The following is a 14,596-nucleotide window of genomic DNA, read 5'->3' as shown; positions in this document are numbered from 1 at the left end:
AGGGGGGGGGGGTGTTAAAAAAAAAAAAGCAACTGGCGTCTACAATTTCTTCTTATCAGGACGCATGATGTATTCCTCCAGGCGACGTGGGGCTACCTGAGCTGCCACATCTGTATTCCAAAGCCCAGCATGTCTGGCGGTGAGCACCCAGTTCAGCCACAGAGCTGCCTTGGAGCCCGGAAGGCAGGAGAGCCCGGGACCGCGCACACGCTCAGCTCACTTCTGCAGACTGTCATTCTGAAAGCTGCTCGGACTGTTGCTTTGGTTTCAGTGAATGCAGTCTTATGTAAAGCTGCCCCCAGTGGTGAAGAACATTATGGGCATGTGCAGAAATGTCTCCCTTTTATCTTGCAAATGAGCAGGCTCTCGGCTGGAAAATGAATGATTGTTTGGGGTGGCTCAGGAAGAACTGAGTGGTCACCATAATCAATAACGAGCAACATTTTCTGTAATTTCCAAGCCTTGTTTTACAATTTGGCAGTGTCTTTATTGTCTGCGTCTACTTAATTCGCTACACATGTGCCGCCCGAGTTTTTCTGGAGCTTGACATTAAGTTCACAGACCGAACGTCAGTTTTTCTTAACCTCAGCGTGGGCTTTGAACTGAGGTTTAGAAGATGATTTACTGAGCTGTTCACAGAGAAGCATTAACTGTCTGCCCACCTGACCTCTAGGAGTGACAGTGATTCTATTACGCAAGGTGTCTCGGGACGCTAGAACACAAACATTTTGTAATGGAGGAGTTAACTAGTGACATAGAAACTCATGTGACCAAATGCCTTTCTGGTTTTCCCACAAAATAGATCACTGGTTTAATGGCTTGTGGCTTGGTTTGTTGGTGTTTTGGTTTTTGTCTTTTTTTTTTAATTAGAAGAGAAGTTTTGGTTTGTTGGTGTTTTGGTTTTTGTCTTTTTTTTTTTTAAATTAGAAGAGAAGTAAACTATTTTTAGTGTGAATAGAAGGATCAAGAAATCATTAGGTTCCTTTTATCCATGCCGCTGCTATTTATTATGCTAATAATATTTGAGCACTTCCTAAGTGCTGTGAGTGGGCTATCCTGTTTTATCTTTAAATAGTATTGTGATGTAGGTCCCATTATATCCTTCATTTTACAGATGAGGAAACTGAGACTTGGAGAGATAACTTGCTCAAGGTCATATAGCAAGCACCTGGCAGAACTGAGATGCAGAACGACACCTCTGTTCTGCTTGAACATCTAACGAGATGATCTTGCGTCAACAACATTGTTACCTTCATTTTAAAACGACTAAAGTGAAAATTAGCCTGATTGAGGCATTGGGGCAGGGCAGCTGTGGTAAAAAAAAAAAAAAAATCCTTCCTAGAATAGGTTTGTATAAACATTTTTGGTCTGAGTCTTTTAAAGAAGTATTATAAAATTAAAGGAGGGGCAGTTTCATCTAGCGATTAAGAACATAGAGTTTTGCACCTAAATTCAAATCCTGTCTAAAATTTACCAGTTATGTAACCTTGAGTAGGTTACTTATCTTCTCTATGCCTCAGTTTTCTCTTCTACAAAATGGATGTGAGAACAAAAATCCATTTCATTGAGGGTTGAGATTTAAGTCATCTTAATATCTTGAAAGTACCTAGAATAACATGTGGCATCTAATAAGGCTGTATTAGCTATTATTTGAACATCAACTTTATTTGAATATCAACTGATATTGCATGTTGTTTAGTATTAAATATTGACTATACCAAGTGTCATTAATTCACAAAGAATTACTTTAATGAATATTTTTATATTGTTCACAATGGATTTCTGAAATTCACTCAGTCTTGCCTTCTGTGATATCTAGAACAACACTTGACACATTATAGATGATCAATATATATTTATTGAAAAAAAACATTATTATGGGGGGTTATAAGTACATTTGATATATGATAAACTGGTAATGTAGTGCTGGTTTTGTGTACATGGGATTGGTCCCTGCAGAGTTCCTCAGCCAGTTGTGATTGGATACCATTTTGTAGAAAGTTTTTTTAAAGAATGTGTGTGAAAAGGCAAGAAATTGGGAAGTGGAAACATGTAGATGGTCAACAAGTGATCTTCATTTTTCAAGTAGATATCTTGTGTCTTCATAGTTAAACCATAGGTTTCACGAAAATAGTAAATAAACTTTTGAATATTACCTTTGGCATATCACACCTTTTATCATCTGACATCCCCACTGGATATGGACAATTTGTATCTACTGTATTAAGAAAGACTAAAGGGAGTCATAGTTAAACCATAGGTTTCACGAAAATAGTAAATATACTTTGAATATTACCTTTGGCATATCACAACTTTTATCATCTGACATCCCCACTGGATATTGACCATTTGTATCTACTGTATTAAGAAAGACTAAAGGGAATCACATTTATAATTCCTCTCTTATGTCTCTGTTGTTTGAAAGCCTCTGGCTTTTCTTCCCACTTCTCTTGCAGTAGCCATCGAGATGTCTGTTTTGCCTTATAGCTGCACAGGGCCCCTCTAGGATGACTGGAGGCCCCATCAACTTTGTGCTGCTTCTTCTTTTCTCATTCCCTGATGACAGAAGCACAGAGGAACCCACTGAGAATGTAATTCTCTCACTTTGCTTTTTCTGGGAGAAATCGTGGATTATTTATGGTGAATGAAATTCTCTGCTGTGCCCTTGTTCTCATTTTTTTCCTGATACCTTGGCTTCTGATATTGTGTTACTCCACAGTTCTGACTTCACATTCACTCTTTAGATATCATAATTGGTATTTATGGTGGTCTTTTCCTCAAGGTGATCAGTAGCCATTCTTGGAGCAGACCTGATTTCAGGCACTTTGTGTGACCCTCACCTTGGCAGTAGTCCGTAAGCTGGCATCACTACCAGGTCTGTCCTGGGTCAAGGTAATGAAGTGCCTGAGGAGGAAGACCATCATGAGGCTAGTAGAGAGATATCCAAAATAAAATAATGCAATTCTAAGCCAGACTGAATACTTGAGGATCTAGAAATTACTTGCAAAACATAAAGTAGCCTTTCAAAAGAAAAAAAACAACAACACCACAACTTACATTCTAAAAGATTTTAGTAATTTGCTAGTGTATTTTTATTTTTTAAAATATATTTTTATTTATTTCATAGAGGAAGGGAGAGGGAGAGAGAAATAGAAACATCAATGATGAGAGAGAATCATTGATTGGCTGCCTCCTGCACACCTCCACTGGGGAGCAAGTTCGCAACCTGGGCATGTGCCCTGACTTGGAATCTGTGACCTCTTTGTTCATAGGTCAACACTCAACCACTGAGCCACACTAGCTGGGCTGCTGGTGTACTTCTCAAATTTTATCCTCCTTTTTCTCATTGACTGTCATGATTATTTCTGATTTGCCTCTCAACAGAAGCAAAATTACACTACAGAGTATATTTAGCCAATTTGTTTGCACCTAATACCACATACGGAACAAACCATAAGCTACCTGACATCTTAAATTTCCCCAAATGAATCCAGGGCCCTAAAGATTTATGCAAGTATAAAACATGTCATGTATCTAAAGGCTTTTTATTATACTTATAGTACTTCATATTGCTTAATATGTTTTGTTTAAATTAGGTAAATGAATCCAAACTCAGTATATAATGCAAAATTTCAGACCAATATGAAACTGAATTGCCAAAAATAAATTTAGAAAGTCAGGATGTACTGATATGCTAATAAATGGGTTGGCCTCAGAGGTTTCATTTATTTAAGAAATACATAGTTTGGGCACCCACTATGTACTAGACACTGTTTCAGACATATGGAGTACATCAGTGTACAAGACAAAGATCTAAGCATACAATCTAAAGAGGTAAGCTGGACAATAAAAATAAAAAAATTATATATTATTAGATCATATATACTATAGAAAAAATAAAAAAAGGATAGGGAAGATTGGTAGTGCAAAGAGTGAGGTGGGTTGCAATTTTAAATAGGATGATTAGGACTATTAAGAAAGTGGCTTGAGTAAACCCTTGAAGGAGATGAGGTTGTTAACATTAAATATATATGGGGAGTGACCAGGGCAAAGGTCCTCAGGTAGGAGCAAGCATATGCTCAATGTACAGTAAAGGGGCCAATCAGTCTAGAGTAGGGAGAACAAGGGGTAGAGTAATTGGAGATGAAGCCAGAGAGGTACCAGGTACTGGACCATGGGGGGCTTTGTACACCATTCTCAGAACTTTGGCTTCATTCTGGAGAAAACTAGAAGCCGACTCAATATTTTATGCAGAGTAAAGATGTGATCAAGTTGCCTATTGAAAGGATCACTTGTGCTGCTGTTGTGGGAATAGAACAGTGATGGTGAACCTATGACACGCGTGTCAGAGGTGACATGCGAACTCATTTTCTTGGTTGATTTTTCTTTGTTAAATGGAATTTATAAATATATAAAATAAATATCAAAAATATAAGTCTTTGTTTTACTATGGTTGCAAATATCAAAAAATTCCTATATGTGACACGGCACCAGAGTTAAGTTAGGGTTTTTCAAAATGCTGACATGCTGAGCTCAAAAGGTTCGCCATCACTGGAGTAGACTCTAAAGGACAAGAAGAAAAGCAGGGAGGCCAGTCAGGAGGCTGTTGCACCAATCCAGGAGAGAGATGATGGGCGCTTGGATCAGCATGGGAGCAGTGGATGTAGTAAGAATTGGACAGATTCTGGGTGTATGTTTCAGTAAAACCAACAGGAGTTTTCTCATGGTTTAAAAGTGGAGGTACAGGATAAAGAGAGAAAGGTAAGATGATTCCTGGTTTTATGGGCTAAGCAACCAGAGGGGTTGGTGGAGCCATTCACTGCTTTCCATGGGTCAAGTGTTGGGAACAAAATCAAGAGTTCAACACATTTGAATTAAGTCTGGATTTTGCTCTCACTTTTCTTCAAATTTATTATGAGACTTTAATTAAAAAAATCTTCTTGATATTAGGCCTCAAAGAATGATGATGCATTTTAAAATATTTTATGAAATGATTAGCAAAATTAGCCACTGCACAACAGCAAAACAGGTTTCTATGCAGATGGCCTAGACAGAGGCAGCATGTTTGCATATGGACTGGAGGACAACGGTACCTGATGAAATTGCATGAAGAGCAGATAAGGGAACATCAGGACTGAGCCTTCTAGAAAATAACTTTGGAAAATACAAAATGCTGTTCTAAAATAATTTAGAGAATGACATATACTTTTTATTGTATATGCCAATTGACATTTAGAATTTGGAACTGATATGGCCAAATTTCTTAGGGTCTCAGTTTGCTTATCTCGAAATGGAACTCACAGATCTCTAAGGCGTTTATTTAGGATCAGTTTCTTTTTAATTCATATGTAAATACATCACGGACTCTAAAGTGCTATAAAATATTTCTGGAGTCAGAGTACCTATGAGAAAATTATTTTTCCTTTGATTGTGTCTAGGTTTTCTGGTCATGTGTATAACTAGAATGAGCATATATCAAGGAGACACTGATATGACCAAAGGCAGAGTCAGAATTTACTAATATTATTTAAAAATTCCTCAGAAACCTTTCTACTACAGTTTTAATAACAAGACTATTTATCGTATGGCACACATCATTGACATTCTGTGTTCTTGCTCATAAAGTGCTTTCACCAATAAATGCATTTGATCCAGATATTATAAAGAACTTAATGTTTTTTACTCAGTTATTCTGTCATTTAATAGGGTTCTCAGAATGCTAACAGAGTTTCCTGCAGCTATGGAAATGATTTTTTTTCATATCTAGTTGGTTAGAATACTCACATGCATTTGTTCAGCTGTAATTATATCCCGATCTTTCATCAGAGCATTAACACATCTCTGAAATATCCTTGGTTTCCATCTGCTTGCTTCAAGGGGTCCATTAAAAACCCTGTCTGGTCACATATGGTTTTTAGTGAACATCTCTGCCTTAAATAAATGGATGAATAAAGTTCCAGGTCTGATGATTAAAATGGTTTCTCAGTGTCTTTCTGGAATGAGGCAAATTCAAATGAATGAGACCTCACAAGGTTATCTAACACATCTCCCTCCCCCTCACCTGAAGAGACATTTATGCTGCAGCATCAATCCATAGTCTCAGGTTTTATTACATTCCTCACTGTCACTTCCTGCAGAGGTAGCCCTCAGCTAAATTGGGGGACAGGAAAAATAATCTCTCAAAGTGTAACACGTAGAGGTGGTCTATATGACTTTGAGGAAATAACTGTTTTGGGGTGTATTTTTAGTGGAAATTTAAAAACACTCAAAAGTAGAGAGAATAGTATAAATAACATCAACTTAACAGTGATCAATATTTCCCTTATTTTGTTTTATCTATCCCTGCCTCCCTTCTCAGATACACATATTTTTTGGGAGTGTTTTAAAAGCAAGCCTCAGAAATCATGTTACTTTAGGCACATATATATTTTAGCATGTAGCTCGAACCAAAAAGACTTTTATTGGAACCATCCAGCATTAGTATACCTAACGACATTAACAATAAGTCCTTCAGGTTCATTTGTAGTCAAGATCTAGGCAAAGCCCAAACATTGCATTTGGCTTTCATGTTTCTGAAGTCTCTTTAATTTTTTTAATGCCATTGTTTTGTTGGGAGATACCAGGTCATTTGGACTGTAGCTTGTTCCATGTTCTGTACTTGGTTGACTGCTGCCCCTTGTGTCATTTAACTTGCAAAGAGTGAGTTCTAATGGCACACATGTTGAGCAAGAGCCCATTAATTTAAGCAGAATATCCAGCCCCAAATGGATACTTGGGGCACCTTTCACTCTTGGTAGCAAATTTAAGACTTGCAGAAATTTTAAATAATAAAAGATTTAGAGCTTGAAGGAAAATATGTGCTTTTATGATTGTGGCATTTATGCTACCGGGGAACTGAGTAACGGGATCAACTGGCAAGGTTGGGAGCAAGGATTTAATATTAAGGCTTTAATATCAAGGATTGCCATGAGTCTATGTTGGTTTACTTTTCATTTATACCAGTATTTCTGTTCTTCACTTGCCATGGTACTTGCCTTTTTACTTATAGTCAAACCTGCTAAATTTTGTATTGATATTGAGGTACTCTTATAACAAAAGCTCAAAAACATTCCTGTCAAAAGAGCAGCTATGAAAATTCATATGTAGTCATTTGTATCAAGAGAAATCAGTTTTCTAGCTTTTCATTTAGAGCAAATTCCATGAAGGAACATGTGGTACCGGAGCCACAATGTAAAATTTATATTCCTATCTATATTCCCAAATTTCTTATAATTTCTCACAGAAGAACAAAGGAGTTTTAGACAAAAGTCTCTTAACCAATTTTACACCTTAATATTTGATGTTTTACTTGGCATGGATGGCTGTGCTTTGAATATAAAGTCAATATTGTTTAAATGGTATCGTAATCAACATTTTGCTGTAGTTGCTTCACATATATTCTGATGTAACAGAATTTTTTAAAGAAAAATTTCTGTGTTAGATCATTTGGGCTGTTACAAGAGAATATAAACTGGGTAGCTTATAAACAACAGACATTTATTTCTCACTGTTTTGGAGACTGGGAAGTCTGAGGTCAGGTGAGGGCCTGCTGCCTGGTACATAGACCCTGTCTTCCCTCTGTGACTTCACCTGGCAGAAGGGGCAAAGGAGCCCTCAGGATCTCTTTTAGAACAGGCTCTGCCCTCCTGACCCAATCACTCCCAAAGGTCCCTCCTCTAAATACCATCACATTGGGGATCAGGTTTCAACAAATGAATTGGTGGTGGTGGTGGTGGTGTGGGGGGGTGTATGGCACAAACATTCAGTCTATAACATTTTCTTTATATTGAAAGCATTGTGCATAATAGTTTCAGCTGAATTTAGTAGTCTATTTTTTAAATTTGCCTTTCTGAAAAATATATCAGCATTAAGAATTAAATTTCCCAACAACCAGGCAGGGAAAGATAATAGAAACCTTAATTTGGATAAAAAAGCATAATGTTCCATTGGTTAGTTCTGTTTTTGTTTTGGAAATAGTAAGTCTGATTTTTAAAAAAATGCTATGCTGCAAATCTAAGAGATATTATAGTTCTGAGAGAAGAGAAACCTTGCATAGGTTGTCATGTAGTAGCAGGGAATAGGAGCCTGAGGGTCCTTATTTTACAGTAAAATGTATCAGTCTATTTGAGGGCTCTTAAACTGGGCCTGAGAACCCTTCTGTGTACTAAGGCCTAATCCTGATTGAGAAGTAGTTCCCTTTTAGTGTGGGGAATGCTTAGGAATCCCTTGTGGCTAACAAACAGAGCCCCCATGTGGCAAAATTGTGATTTAGGCAGAAATTGACTTAGTCCCTGGAAACAAATGCTACGGGTTCTTAATAAAAATAAAATATCTGGTACTGGGTTGAGAATTGTTTATTCAACAAATATTTGTCAAGCTCTTACACTGTTCTTGGTGCCGGGGATGCAGTGATGAATAAGACAAAGCGCCTACCATCAGGGGACTTGCATTCTAGTTGGTGAGATAATAACAAATAAACATCTTAGACACGCATTACCATGTCGACTAGAGAGAAGTGCCATGAAGAATAACGGAGGATAAGAGCTAGTGACAGCTGATAGAGTGGTCAGGAAATCCCTTCCGGAGGACTTCACATTGAGAGCAAGTAGGAAGCCAGGCATGGGACTCTCCACCCTCTCAGGTATCATCTCTCTGAGCTTTTTATTAATCACTACCAAGACCTGCACAGTGGCTTTAGGCAATCACTGCTCCCCCTTTGAAAATGCAGCCCAAGAGTGCACATACAATATTCTCTTTTTGGAATAAGTAGCACAGCTGAAAGTTTAAACAACATTTGAAGAAATTTAAAAAATTAAGAAATAACACAGAGAACAAACAGAAACATGACTGATGAGTCTTCACAGAGTTGGCTTTTAGATCTAGTTTTCTGATTGGAGTTGGCACCAGGAATATTTGCTTCATCAGATGTGATGCCACCCACTCAAAGACTGTCGCAGGTCATCAGTCATATCCCACAATAAGCCCAATGCTCACACCTGAGTTACACACAGTCAATGAAAAGTGAAGCTTTCTCCCCAAGTGCCTCCTTACCTTTTCCTTGGTGATTTTCTTATCTTCAGTTCTTTGTCCCTAGTGGCTATAGTGACCCCCCCTTTTTTTTTGTTAGTCCTCACCCAAGGATATTTTTTCCATAGATTTTTAGAGAGGGAGGAAGAAAAGGAAGGAGAGGGAGAGAGGGAGGAAGGGAGGGAGAGAGAGAGAGAGAGAGAGAGAGAGAGAGAGAAGTGAGGGAGGCACATGGATTGGTTGCCTCCTACACATGCCCAACCAGGGTTGGGGATCAAACCTGCAATACTCTAACCACTGAACACACTGGCCAGGGTCCCTTTTTTGGTATATATACATATATATATATTTTAAATATATTTTATTGATTTTTTACAGAGAGGAAAGGAGAGGGATAGAGAGTTAGAAATATCGATGAGCGAGTAACATTAATCAGCTGCCTCCTGCACACCCCCTACTGGGAATGTGCCCACAGCCAAGGTACATGCCCTTGACCAGAATCGAACCTGGGACCCTTGAGTCCGCAGGCCGATGCTCTATCCACTGAGCCAAACCGGTTAGGGCTGTATATTTTTTTCAACAAATGAATTCCATGCTATTAGCCAATATTTGCTTATAGTATTAGCTTTCTTAATATATTTGAAATTTAATAGGTAACTCTGAGAAATGGAAAATATTAAGGAATCATAGAGAACTAAACTTTATGTACATAGTTTGAAAAGCAAATAGAAGAGAAGCCTTGTATTGAAAACACCCATGCTTGCTTCTTTTCTCCTCAGCTTCATCAATTACTCTTTATTTCCTCCTCATAATATTTCTGAATTTTGGTGATATTTTTACTTTTTGCTATTATAACTGAAGAAACCTTGTGTTTCCCACATCCTATGTTAATATGGTAAATAAATAGACAGTATTTAACTAAAAATGACTGTGCAAGCAATAATGCTATTGGTTTAAGTAGGGTATTAGGTTATGTTTCCATTTGCATTTAACTTTTTGGTGTGTGTTTTTTCAATTAAGAAATGTTCTCTCTCTCTCTCTCTCTCTCTCTCTCTCTCTCTCTCTCTCTCTCAAATTTGCTTAATTTTGTCTATACCCCGTGTTAGTTGTCTTTCCCAATATTTTAAAAGATTTGTCAAGTGCTTAAATTTTCCAAACAATCAATTCAGATTGTCCCTTCTGTCAACAGTGTTCCATGTCTCTGCGCCAATATCTAATCACAGCTGCTAATCTCATTCTCCCCTTCACGTTCTCCAGGTGTGATTTCCTGGTTCTTAGACCCCATACATTCATTTTCTTAGTGAACCACTCATCTCGTTGAAGCATATCCACTAGTAGATGCACAAGGAAGGGTGCGTGTGAAATGAAAATCACGTCGGAATGTTTTGTATTTACTGATTAATAGATTAGCCGTCTGTGTAATTCACAATTGGAAATCGTTTTTCCTCAGAATCTTTAAGCCATCGCTCTGCTGTCTTCTCACACCTGCTCTTGCTGTTGAGAAGCAGATGCTATTCCGAGTCTCACTCCTTTGTGTGTCATCTTTTGTTTTCTCACTGGAAACTTTTATGATGCTTTATTTCCCCTGGTGTTTGGATATTGTACAAAGATGTATTTTGTTTTGGGCCTTTCTTCATTTGGACCTTTTAAAATGAAGACTTGTGTCTTTCAGTTTTTGTCAAGACTTTTGTCTGCTTTTGTTTCAAGAAAGCTAATACTATAAGCAAATATTGGCTAATAGCATGGAATTCATTTTGTTTTTTTAATTACCTCTCCCCATTTTCTGTGTTCTCTCCCTAAAACTTTTATTGGGCCGATTTTGGACTTTTTGAATTGATTATTTTTCTTTCTTTCTTTCCTGTTTTCTATCTCTTTATCTTTTCTCTTACTTTTAGGTGCTATCTACAGCTTTTAGGTCACAATATTTATTTATTTACTTATTTACTTATTTACTTACTTACTTATTTATATAAAATTGGGATTGGGTGTCAGCAAACTATGTCAGCAGAAAAAAAATGTTTCTGCTGGGTCAAGTGGTGTAAATAATGTTGTTTCTGTAAATAAAGGAACACACTCACGCTCATTCATTTATGCATTGTCTAAGGATGCTTTCACCTTGCAAGGGCAGAGTTTAGAGACCCAGTCCTGGAAGCTTACAATATTTACTACGTGTCCATTTACAGAAAAGGTTTGTGCATCCTCCCCCTGCCTCCAGTTTAGGTGATCATATTTGTTATCTCCGGGAGCTCTTTCAGTCCTCTTTTCTCTTTGTTCATGGCATACTGCTTTACCTTTATGAAAGTAACGTCTCTCACTCTGAGGATATTATATGAGTTGTTTTGGTCATATACTGCCTGTTACAATGTCACCATTTCCTTTGAGGTAATTTAGAGTCAGTTCTTTTTGGACTATTTCTTGTGGGAAGGTTTTCTCAAATGTTAAGTTTCTCTTGTGCTCATTCAGATTAATGAGTGAGGCACTAAAAGCTGAGAGAAGGTCCCTGGTGTGTGGACAAGGGTTTGGCTTGGGTTTTGTGGTAACAACATTAAACAGTGAGCTCGCCTTTCCACTGGGGAATCGCAAGATGAATAAATATAGGTTTTTCCCCAGAGATGACGCTCAATCTCCAGCATTGGATCTAGAGGCTACCGGTGATCTAGGGACAAGGCAGGGCAAGGATGCTGAGGTCCCTGAGTTCATTATGTACAGTCTCATTCACTTCTTCCTTTTTTAGTCCCAAGCCTCACTAGATTGCCTCATATCCTTAGGTCTGGCTTCTCATGTTTGAATTTGCCAGAAAATAGCCTTTTCCTCTTTCTGTTGGAAGCAAGAAGTAGTGTATTAGCTGAAGGTGACTTACATAACAAACTCCATCGACTGGTGGCTTACGCAACAGAGATTTATTTCTTACAGATTTGAAGGCTGGAAGTCTGAGCTCAAGGTGCCAGTGTGTTTGGGTTCTCGGTGAGGTCCCTCTACCTGATGTGCAGATGGACACCTCCTTGCTGTGTCCTCACATGACAGAGAGATACATCACCTCTCATGGAGGCGCCTCCTTCATGACCTAATTATCTCTTCAAGCCCCACCTCGAATACCATCACATTTTAGATGAGGGCAGGTGGTGGGGGTGGGGTGATGGGTACACAAACATTCAGTCCATTTTGGTTTTTGGTGTGATGATGGGGATCCGGCAGTTAGTTAATTACTCTCCATGAAGACTTTAAACCAGTCCTTGTACTTTTAGCGACCTTTACCTTCTGGAGCATCTCAAGACTTTTCTGTAGAGTGTGGGGTCCCCCTTCAGTAAGCAAATACATTGTAGCTTTCTTGACTCTAGTCACATATCATGTATTCTATGTTTTCAAAAAATATAAAAGCATTCATCCATTCTTGTCTCCTCTTTACCCTCATTTGTATTCATTTATCATTAAATGAATTTTGAGGAGGAAGAGGCAATAAAAGTGTGCACTCAATCTGCCATGTTTCAGATTTTAATTTCTCATGACGGAGTTGAGACATGGCAGGTAATGAATGACAGGGAGATGGGAGAAAGACTGGCTGAGCTGTTATACAAGCCAGGGCTGTAGCCCAAGGTTAGACATGAGGGAAAGGTCTTTAATATTACAAGTGAGCTGCTGTCCTCCTGGTAGTTCATGTCTCTCAGGTGAACTTTTCACCAGTATCATTATCAGGTCTCTTACTGTGTACATATTTCTCTATATGATCTTTTAAGTCCGAAGAAACTTGGGTATGTTGTATTGACTGTGGCTTCCTTGGCTGTCTAACTCAGTGTGTGCCCACTATTATTTTATTTACTCTTCTGGGGGTTGCAATTGAAGTATCCCCCCATTTGTTCATTTATTTCTGAACTTTGAATTGTCACTTTTGTGAGGTTCCTCCCGCATCTTCCTTTTAGCCTAGACCAGTGATGGCGAACCTTTTGAGCTCGGCGTGTCAGCATTTTGAAAAACCCTAACTTAACTCTGGTGCTGTGTCACATATAGAAATTTTTTGATCTTTGCAACCATAGTAAAACAAAGATTTATATTTTTGATATTTATTTTATATATTTAAATGCCATTTAACAAAAATCAACCAAAAAAATGAGTTCGTGTGTCACCTCTGACACGCGTGTCATAGGTTCGCCATCACTGGCCTAGACCAACCTATTCATTTCTGCAAGCCATCAGCCACAAAAAGTGCTAGGGAAAAAATATTTTAAAATACTATTTTTGTGTGTGTGTGTTTATTTCTTGCTGTGGATGTTGAGGGAATATACTTGGTGGAGATAGAATGACTTTTCAGGCCATAATGTTCGTTTAAGCTAAATCTTCTCTAGTAATTTATATTCTGTATTTATTTTAACTGTTTGCAAATTTAGACATTTTCAATATGTATAAATGTGTTAAATTTGCCTAAGCCCAATGTTTGCTCAAAGGAATAAGTTTGTAATTTTATAATGAAGTAGAAATCACAGAATTGAATGTATATGTTTTCTTAATTAACCAGGTATATTCTGAACTGAAATAGGGATGTTTTCTCACCTTTTTTTTCAGTATCAAGGTGTGATTTCAATTATCCCTTACACTTTAAAATAAATTTCAAATAGAAAAAGATATGCTTTGCTTTTTTTAAATTCATGTTGTGACTTAATAGTAAAATTTTGGAAAAACCTGAACTTGATATATGTATATATGATATGTGAACTTGATATACTATATGTGTGTATGTATTTGTGTGTTTACATCTCTAGGAAGTAGAGCGTCATAAGTAAATATACTATTTTAAATAGGCAACCATTTATTTATGATCTAAGTTTGTATCTTCTGATAAGCCAATATAGGCCTGCATTTAAAAACTGGGTATAGGTATCAAAATCACGAAGTCATGTAAATGATTTCTTCTAATTATTGTCTATATTTGAGGCCAGACTTTTCTTAAAGGCAAAACGTCTACATTGATTTTATATTTTTTCTCTTTATAGTATTTAGTTAAAGTCATTAAAATATTTTTGATTTTGAGTATATGATTTTTAATCTTGATGTTTTCCTTCTGAGATGCTTTTAAGAGATGAAATATCTGGCTCTATTCCGGGTATAGGAACTTTGAGTTGACTATAGATCCTTTGACTCCACTTGTATTTTTCTATCCATTCTGTCTTCTTTGAATCTAAACCAGTCTTTATACCATGTGAAAAACAATAGCAGATATTAAAAGCTCATTTTTTTCTAGTCTTGTCTAGATTTATCCAGACAACTAAGACTTAAAATCTATTTTTTTTAAAAATATATTTTTTATTGATTTTAGAGAGAAAGTGTGAAGGAGAGAGTGATAAAAACATCAATGATGAGAGAGTCATTGATTGGCTGCCTCCTGCACACCCCTTACCAGGGATTTTGCCTGCAACCTGGGCATATGCCCTGCCTGGGAATCAAAGCCATGACCTCTTGGTTCATAGATTGATGCTCAACCACTGAGCCACGCTAGCTGGGCTTAAAATCTATTTTGTTAAATAGAAATGAAACATAT

The 14,596-nt window shown here is 37.4% G+C and overlaps 1 protein-coding gene across 1 annotated transcript in view; it reads left to right on the top strand.

Moving 5' to 3' along the window:
* The window catches only part of CTNNA3 (catenin (cadherin-associated protein), alpha 3), a 1,348,181-nt gene that overhangs the window by 567,470 nt on the left and 766,115 nt on the right, over positions 1-14,596 (top strand). The gene's annotated exons all lie outside the window — the stretch shown is intronic.

Source organism: Myotis brandtii, unplaced genomic scaffold (genome assembly GCF_000412655.1).
Source record: "Myotis brandtii unplaced genomic scaffold, ASM41265v1 scaffold499, whole genome shotgun sequence".
In the NCBI taxonomy this organism is placed as follows: domain Eukaryota; kingdom Metazoa; phylum Chordata; class Mammalia; order Chiroptera; family Vespertilionidae; genus Myotis; species Myotis brandtii.
This window is presented reverse-complemented; position numbering and strand designations above follow the sequence as displayed.